Below are 8,283 nucleotides of genomic sequence, written 5' to 3'. Positions count from 1 at the left end.
TAGGATCAGTCAATTGGACACCTTCTAGTGTCAATTTTTCGCTTGTTTTGGTGGAGGGATCGATCTTTTCCTCCGAAGAACAACAGAAAGGTCAACACCAAGGTCAATAATCTCCCTGTTGTCTCGACTGAAGAGGAAAATCGAGAAGTAAGGACCTCATTAAAGACTGTTTCCGTGGCAGCCATTTGAAAGAGTCAGTATGGTGCGTGGTAGAGCTCGACGGTGCCTTGCTCCTCTCTGTGTTTGTAAAGAATAGTGTGGACTTGACACTTGAGCACAATTACTTGGGAACATATGGGCCTGTTGATGCATCAACTGGTCGAGGGAGGGGTACCGCACAGCCTGTATAGTGATATTATAATGAGCGAAAAGAGTAAATCACCATGGTTTTATTCAACATCTGGCTCTGTCTGGCTGAGCTCATCACCCCAATGCACCATGGGGGAAACATCCCACTGGCAGAGCTCTTGTCTGTGTGGAAAGCCTGCACAGATTGTCATGATGCTCTTCATAAAACTAAGTTCAGTAAAGATTCAAGATGTCAAGAAACTTGTGGAAGGCAGACTTAGCTCTACTTGGACCTAATGGTTTTGGTTTGATTTCAATAACCGTCTCAAATGAACCGTCATCAACTTCTTTGCTGAATCAAAGCCCAACGTTTCGCCTTCATCAGGGGACCAACAGATATAGTTGGTTGAAAACCACTTTTTATACATTTTCAAACATCACATAAGGCATCCTATAGGATAATTACATCATTAAATAATCAAGCCATCATCTGCATCATCTTTACACAGTTTGTCACCATCTTGTAATTTAATTAAAATACATCAATTCAGCCAAGAGAACAAACAAAGAATTAAATTCCAGTATAATTTCCAACAAATCATATCAAAGCTAAATAATAACAGTTCAATTTAGCTTGTGGGGAAACATCTCAAAAGTTATAGAAAATGTTTTGCTACAGGAGAAGTTAGATCCTGTCTGCTATCAGTGCTTTTGTGTTTGTGAAATCTGAATTTTCAGTTGTCATTTTGTCTTTCCCACATATATAAAGCCACATGGACATTTCAGCATGTAAACAACCCCACTGGTGGCACAAGTAACACTCCCCTTTCTTTAAAGTTCTGCCCTGAATGATGCTGCCTGAACTCTTAAGTGGTGTTATTGCAATGTGTGCATGAACAACAAGGAGAATTCAGGTTATAATGGACTATCACCAATTACTGAATGATGTAATTATCCTATAGGATGCCTCGTCTGATGTTTGAAAATACAAACAACCCACTATTCTTGTTTGGTCCCTGATGAAGGTGTAAGCTGAAACGTTGGGCTTTGATTGAGCACGACGCTGTTTGAATAAAGAACAAGTTGATGAAACAATCAAGCCTGCGTGTGTCCTCCTCCTTCTATAATTGTCTCCCCAGTAACCCACACAATCATTTCCTCAATTGTCTCCCTGTCTAAGGCTGTTGGTGGATCAAAAGTCCGCACCGTGGCCAACAACATGCAGGTTAGCTGAACTGAACATCCCCTAATTCTTCTCCCCTATATATTTTACATTTATCATATAAGACATTTTAAACGAACAATGCTGTAGTTTAAACTCTTAAGAGGCATCGTTTTGTACCAGTGCCGGCAAATAGTTATAAAAGCATGTCCATTTCATTTAATTTGTGGCTGATAACTGTGATATTTTAGTGTGCATGCACTGAATTACAGCAGTATTATAAAAATTTGATTCATAACAGCGTCTGTCTGAGTTGTGACTCTGTTAGGAATGTGCCTATCCAATAATCAGTTGGTCTGATATTTAGCTTAGCTGACATCTGAACACTGGCAGAGACAGTTGAGGCTGAAAGGTGAAAGCTGAGTTCACAGTTGTGCACGTAGTAGATGCTATTTGTATTGTTTCGCTTACTAAACATTTCTCTGATATTTAATCTAAATGTTTACCACACAATTATATGACAGAAGCAAAAAATCTTGTGTTCATCTGTATGGAAATTGTGCCACTTAAAGCTGTCACCTACTTGCTGGGTATGAACATGTGTATCCATGAAGTATGTTTTGGTGTGTGTGTGTGTGTGTGTGTGTGTGTGTGTGTGCATTCTCATGACAGTGATGTATATTATTCCCTTCTACTCCTGTCATTTCCACCCATCTGCAGCTCTCTATGTCCTCGCCTCCTGTTGGGTTCTGGGACAGATCAGAGTAATGGAAGACTGAATGAATCTAGACACTGATCAGCTCCCCCATCGGACTTAACAAAAACTCTACTAAACTGTATAAAATCCCATTACTCTGGCGCCTGCGTGAAAGAAGTCCAATAATGTTCATGGGGATATCTGTTTTAGAAACTGTTGGGAGGAAAAAAAAAAAGAAGTATGAAGTGATTATTTGGGAAATGTGCTGAGTGAGTAGATGGGTCAATCAGCCTGTACAGTAAGCAGCATTTCTCCTTGAAAAAATAAAGTGACTTGTGTGTTTGTTTATTAGTTTATTACACTGTTGCATATACTTTGATGGATTATGGGTTTTCCAATTTGTGCACTTCAAACTAAAGAGAACAACCATTCAAATGTGCAGAAAATCTCCAGAGGCACAGTTTTGTCCTTTCAAAAGTATAGAAATAATTTTTTTATATCTAATTCTCTATGGTTGAGTACATTTTTCTGATATCTCCGTGTTTGAAGATTAAAAAGCCTTAAAACTCAGAAACATAATGTATTGAGAGTTTATACAGACATTCTGATCAACAGGCTGTTTAGTATACATGTTTTTTGCATCTGTTTTGATAATGTTACAGCAGAATATGAAATAGAAAGTAAATCCCTGATTTATAATATCAGACATCTCTGGAGTGACAAAACAAACAACAAAAAACTAACCAAAGCTAAAGCAGTCTAATGCAACATCCCTGCAATAAAGTCTACCCTTAATTATGGTTATAATGTTTAGTTTGTGTTGAAACTGTTTAACAGAGGTGTTGATACAACTTTATATATGAACAACATTAAACTTTCCTCTGTCTTCCTTATGTTAGAATATCTCTCTTCATCCAGCTGCAAAAGACTGACAGATGACGCAAAATGTGTCATGTGGCCGACTCTGGAGATCTGCCTTAGACTACAAACTACTTTTCCTCATTTTTTGTAGTGGTGCCTTCAAGGCCTGTCAAAGTGGAGTCTCCCAAAAGACTAAGTCCGCCATGTTGTTTTCTTGCTAGAGATAGAGAAAAGCACACAGTAAAACATCAGTAATTTTGGAAGAAAACTAGTTTGATGATATAATGTTGGAATCAGAGATCCAACATTACAGCGCTACTGTTACGAGGAATCAGACACAACAGAGTACGGAGGAGGAAGCGACCACTGCGGCTGGAGAGGCTTAGCAGCATTGACCGGTGTCAGGTGATGGCTAGTGTTGTGTCTGTGACAGATGCACCACGATAGAGACAGAACCGAAAACTGCAACACACTTCATGACGCTGAGTTTCCTTTAGACAAACTCTGTGATTCCAATGACAGACAAAACAAAACTAGATTTACAATAAGTGTCAGAGATGTCAGAGATGTGGCGCTACTGTTATGACTTATGAGGCTGAATATCATGCTGTGGAATCAAACACAACACAGTATGGAGGAGGAAGCGAGCACCAGAGCTACATTACAGTGGCAGCTGAAAGAGAGGCGCTGCAGCCTGAGTGGCTTTGCAGCATCAATCCGTGACCGGTGAGGATCGTTAGAAAGAATGGAGACAGAATGGAAACTCTGCACTGCAACAAACTTTGTGGTACTTTGGTAAACCTGACTTTGTTTTCTCACAGAATGTAATATCGGCCTTATAAACTCTGAATAAAGAACAGCACAACAGCGACTGTATGTTACCTGTAACTTGTGGCTGCATCCAGCTTGAGCACAATAAGGTTCCTCATTGTCCAGAGCGACAAAAGAAACAACATTTGGTTGTAGTTTTTTTTTTTCACTCCTTTGTCCGTGATTGTTTCCCAAACTGAGCTGAAACAGAGACGGCAGGCCCTCTCTAGAGCCGGTGTTTGGTTTGTCCGTTCTGGGCTACTGTAGAAACATGGTGATGCAACATGGGTCCTCCATGGAAGGGGACCCGCTCCCTGTGTAGATATAAAGGGCTCATTCTAAGCTAATGAAAACACAATGACTCTTATTTTCAGGTCGTTATACACTAATGAAAACATACTTATGAATATTATATTTCATTTCTGCTAAGTCTGTTCTGCTAGATTCGACACACTGCACCTTTAAAACATGTAAAAATAGAAAATGAGACATCTGTGGTTTAACAAGCAGGCAGGATACAGTTTATTTACTGACCATCAACAGCTAGCATTAGCATAGCTTCAGTGACTGCTCACAGCGCTCCAGAAGTCCCTTACAGTTCTTGTTACTGAAAAATGTAATTATAACTGCCCAACACTGTTTATTTATTTACACCTTTGCTTTTCCTGCTGTGAAATGTCAAAGTGGCCGCTGTGAAAAAGGTCTTGTGTGGGTGTTGGTATGCGTTGCCTTTTATTAGCTTTAAGTTTCACTGTGAGAATCTTTCTTCTGTCTTACATTTGCATTTCAACCATGTCTGTAAGTCAGCATACACATGTTTGAATTGAACTGGGCTGTGTAATGCAGGTCTCCACTGCAGCTGGAAACAGTAACCACTGATGTGCTAATGACAGCTGCTAAGACTGTCTTCATCAGTATCACCTGCAATGATCATGACCATTACACTGTATGATGTACACTATATATTAGCATTTTTCTTATGTGTGTTTAATTACAGAAATAAGATGCTTAGTACTGTCTGTGTTTGTGATATTCTGCCTTATGTGTTCCCTGCAGACTTTAAGTCTACAGAGGAGAGGAATGTGTTTATGCAAGAATGTGTGTGCATGTGTGATCTAAGTTTGAAGGCTGGACAGCGTATCTGGATATGTTACCGACTTAATCAGAGGGCTGCGTCTTGCACAGAGCCTCACTGCTTCACACCGAACATCAGAGGCAGTTGCTGTGGCAATCTGTCACCATGGGAACAGGTTTCTGCACTGGGGTTCTGTAATAAAATGAATCTCAACCCCCCTTCTCTGATTCTTATTCTCTCTCTCTCTTTTTTTGCCCTGGACTTCTATAATGAAATGAATCTCTCTCTTCAGGATATGGGTCAGTCCACCTCTATTTCCCCCTCACACCACCCCTCCACCCCCCTTCTCTACGATCTGGCTGAGATGGACTGCTCCATCACTGTCGCAAGGTGCCCAGATTGGGTGCCAAAGCCACTAATAAAGACAAGAAACACATTTCACTGCCTTATAAATACCTCTGCTTCATCTGGCCCTCGTAGATGGATGTGTGGTTAAATGTGTCTGCCGCAGATGTGTGTCACAGTGTGTGTGTGTGTATACAGTAAATATACTATATATCACACTATAGCTGCAGGTAATTTAGCCCCTATAGAAATTTAGCTCCCTGTTGCACACTTGTGCTTACTCACACATACTGTATATGTCAACCTCACCTAATGTCTTTGTCCGATGAAGTGTTAAGAGGAAAAAGTACAAGTCACAACTTCCTGTAATACCTTCTTAACCTCAGAGTCTGGTCAGAAATAATCATATTTTCCTTCAATTTTTATACTATAATGTTATGTTTGTTGTGTTCTTTAAACTAAAATGTTGTGAAGATGTCAGTATGCTTCAAACAAAGTGGTCATTGGATCATTGAATGACACCTTTCCAAAGTTGGAAGTTGGGAGGCAACGTACAACAACTTTCACAACTTTCCGAAACCAACAATCTGACCAACAATCTCTTCTGTCATTCCTCACATACTGTAAATACATCTGTCACTCATCTTATACAACACTATGAATGACATCAAGGAGAGACTGTCCAAAAGTGTATTATTCCCATATGAATAATTATCACGTCACTCTATGACAGCAAGCTTTTGCTTTTCAGATGTGGTCGGATGACACACGCTATAAACAAGTTGACAAGCCTTTAGGTTTGTGCTCTGTAATTTACTACTATTTACTACTCAGAATGTCATCAGGACGGGTCCTTGAATAGAAAGAATAGATGACAGGCTCATCTTGATTGTTGATTATCAAGAGTCTGCAGCATCTCTTCAGTGAAGTGTTTAAATAGGAGTGTGCTCATTCGAATGGAGGCACATTGCAGTCACCAAAGAAGAAAAACACACTGGAGGCCTTTTCTCATACTTATGACTTCTGTAGCTCATAATTATGACTTAATATCTCATAATCGCAAGAAAAGATCTTGTACAAGATCTGGTTCTCATAATGCCAAGAAAATATCTCATAATTATGAGAAACCTTTCTTTTAATTATAAGACCTTTTGTTGTAATTGTGAGATAGTAAGTCATTATGAGATAAGGTCTCAAAAGTTTTTTGCTTTGGTGAATGCGATGTGCTTCTGTACATTCATGCACACTCAGACTCACTTATACGATGTATAATATAAAAAATATACAAAACCATACCTGTAAAGCAATTTTGATTATTTATGAAGTACTCTGTAAGAACTCGTGCTCATATAATGTTAAAATACCAAAGAAAAACAAAACAATCAAAAGAATAAAAACAATAATACTAAGTAATTGCATGTTTTTGTAATTGAAGCCAGCTGGCAAAAGTACGCACCTCAAACCAAGTAAGTGACCGCAGTAAATACGGCTGTTAAACAGCCTAGCATCAAACTCTGGCAATGACCTCGCCACAGCACCTTAATTGCAGGTCAGCAGGGTTTTGACTGGACAAATTACAAGTCAACCCCTATTTTCTTGATTAGTTTCTCCTACATGGGCAATATGCCACTTGGCTCTCAGAGGGTCATGTTGCCACGATCCAAGTGATTACAGGAAACGGAGTTTAGAAGATGAAGTCACTCTTGAACAAGTAGAGAATAATCAGCTAACGCTGATGAGATCACTAATTATTGTGCTGTTCAGAGCATGTTATCAAGTACTCAAGGGACACTTGTATCTGATTGGAAATCTGTGGTCTAAAGGGTCGTTACATCAATTCATTATAATATTGCTTATAATTGAAATATCAACCCAAGTGTTGAAACCATTTCTCTGGAAAGTGACTGTAAAATTGACAAAATCATTGCACAACTAAAGGACCTATAAAAATGCGTTTTTAAAGGCTTTAAACCTAAAAAACAAAAAAATTGAATTCATCACTCATAAATAAAATATCCTGTCTGACAGATTTTCGTGTGGTTCTATCTGTGACCCTGTAAATAAATCCCTCAAGACAATAACTGGAATGTAGACTCTGTGGACTGAGACAGTGGTGCAGAAACGGTGCTGTACACCAGTTGTGTATCAGGGCTTTAAAAGCTCTGCACGCTCACGCAGGTGTTATTCTGGCTGATTACACCTCTTTGTAGATGTAAAGTGGAGCCACACTGGGAGTTTGCTGAGGTCACCAAATCTTATATACCTAAAAATATCATGATGGTGTACGTTTTCCTGCCCAAAGAGTTACAACAGAACAAACAGAGCGTCACAGAGCCAGGAGCTGCTATTCTATTCATGCACAGTACAGTTTCGTTCCACTGTGGGAATTTCTGAAGTCACTACATTGTGCATAAATACCACATTAGCCTGTACACACTCACACATTCCTGAGAAGTCTAATCAACCAGAATATGAGCAACACCATAGATGCATCGTGCAGTATCTTTAGCTTGTAGTTATTCCTGTAGGCAGATTTTTGACTATGTTGTTTATAGTGTATCAGGTTCCCACAGTTGAGGAGGGTTGTCTTTGAAAATGTCAAAGTTCTCATGGACAGAAGGGTTTCTCACACGGTCTCTGTTGTGTCTCCTGGTTTTCAGGAAACATGAGAGCGTGTCTGGAACATTTGTGACAGGAAAGATTGGACTGACTGTGGGGTTATACTGTATGCCTGAATGCATCAAAGCAGCTGGAGATAGTCATTTCTGAGTTGGTTTTCATGAATAATTTTCACTTTTTCCAGCAGCACAGAAAACAAACTGAGGCAAAGTGAGACAGGCAGAAAGCAGCAAGAGAAAAGCGAGGCAGGAGTAAATAAATTATCACTGAGAGAGAAGGTGAGCTATCATTTGTTTACAATAGTCTTATGTCTAATCACAAACTTTAAGCTTCTTGGCTATTTGTTGTAAGATAATTTACATGTTGCAGCAAGAAGCGAAGCTTGTTGTTTAATTACACAAATGTTCTTACTGAGCTTCTTAGATT

Source organism: Thunnus thynnus, chromosome 3 (genome assembly GCF_963924715.1).
Source record: "Thunnus thynnus chromosome 3, fThuThy2.1, whole genome shotgun sequence".
Taxonomy (NCBI): Eukaryota; Metazoa; Chordata; class Actinopteri; order Scombriformes; family Scombridae; genus Thunnus; species Thunnus thynnus.
Note: the sequence above shows the minus strand (reverse complement) of the source record.